Source organism: Desmodus rotundus, chromosome 10 (assembly GCF_022682495.2).
Source record: "Desmodus rotundus isolate HL8 chromosome 10, HLdesRot8A.1, whole genome shotgun sequence".
NCBI classification, from domain to species: Eukaryota; Metazoa; Chordata; class Mammalia; order Chiroptera; family Phyllostomidae; genus Desmodus; species Desmodus rotundus.
Window position 1 is genome coordinate 78,137,089 of NC_071396.1, and position 580 is coordinate 78,137,668.

Below are 580 nucleotides of genomic sequence, written 5' to 3' on the forward strand. Positions count from 1 at the left end.
TTTCTAAAATGTATTTTTAAAAAAGTATTGCAAGTTTATTTCAGATCTAACTATAGTATCTGCCTGATTGATATACTGTATTACTTCCCAGAGTTTTCTTTTACGGAGAATCATTCAGAAAGATCTTTTGAAGTCATATGAAGGGACAAGTTCCATCAAAAGCCATTGGAGTCTTGTGTGTGTGTGTATGTGAAATATAAATAAATGTGTTTTATTTATAGAAGTATATCAAATATATAAAGTACAAAGTATATATGTGTTGTATAGACAGGTACATACTAATTAGTAACATTAAAGTCAGAACAATGTATAAGGGGCTTTTAAATTAACATTTGTTGACAGATGCTTATCAGTATTTGTGCAAAATGTCAGTGATGCTTACTGGAAGGCATTGTTTTTAGCACAGAGAAACTATTATCTGTTTCCCATTTCTTTACTTGTCCATTGTGTAATCCTCAATAAATCAGTCGGTATCCATCCCCCATAACCATAACTGTCCCCCACTTTTTTCCTTAATCTATGAAATGGGTAGAATAATTGACTGCAAAAGTGTTTAAGAACTTCACATAGAAAAGTCTGT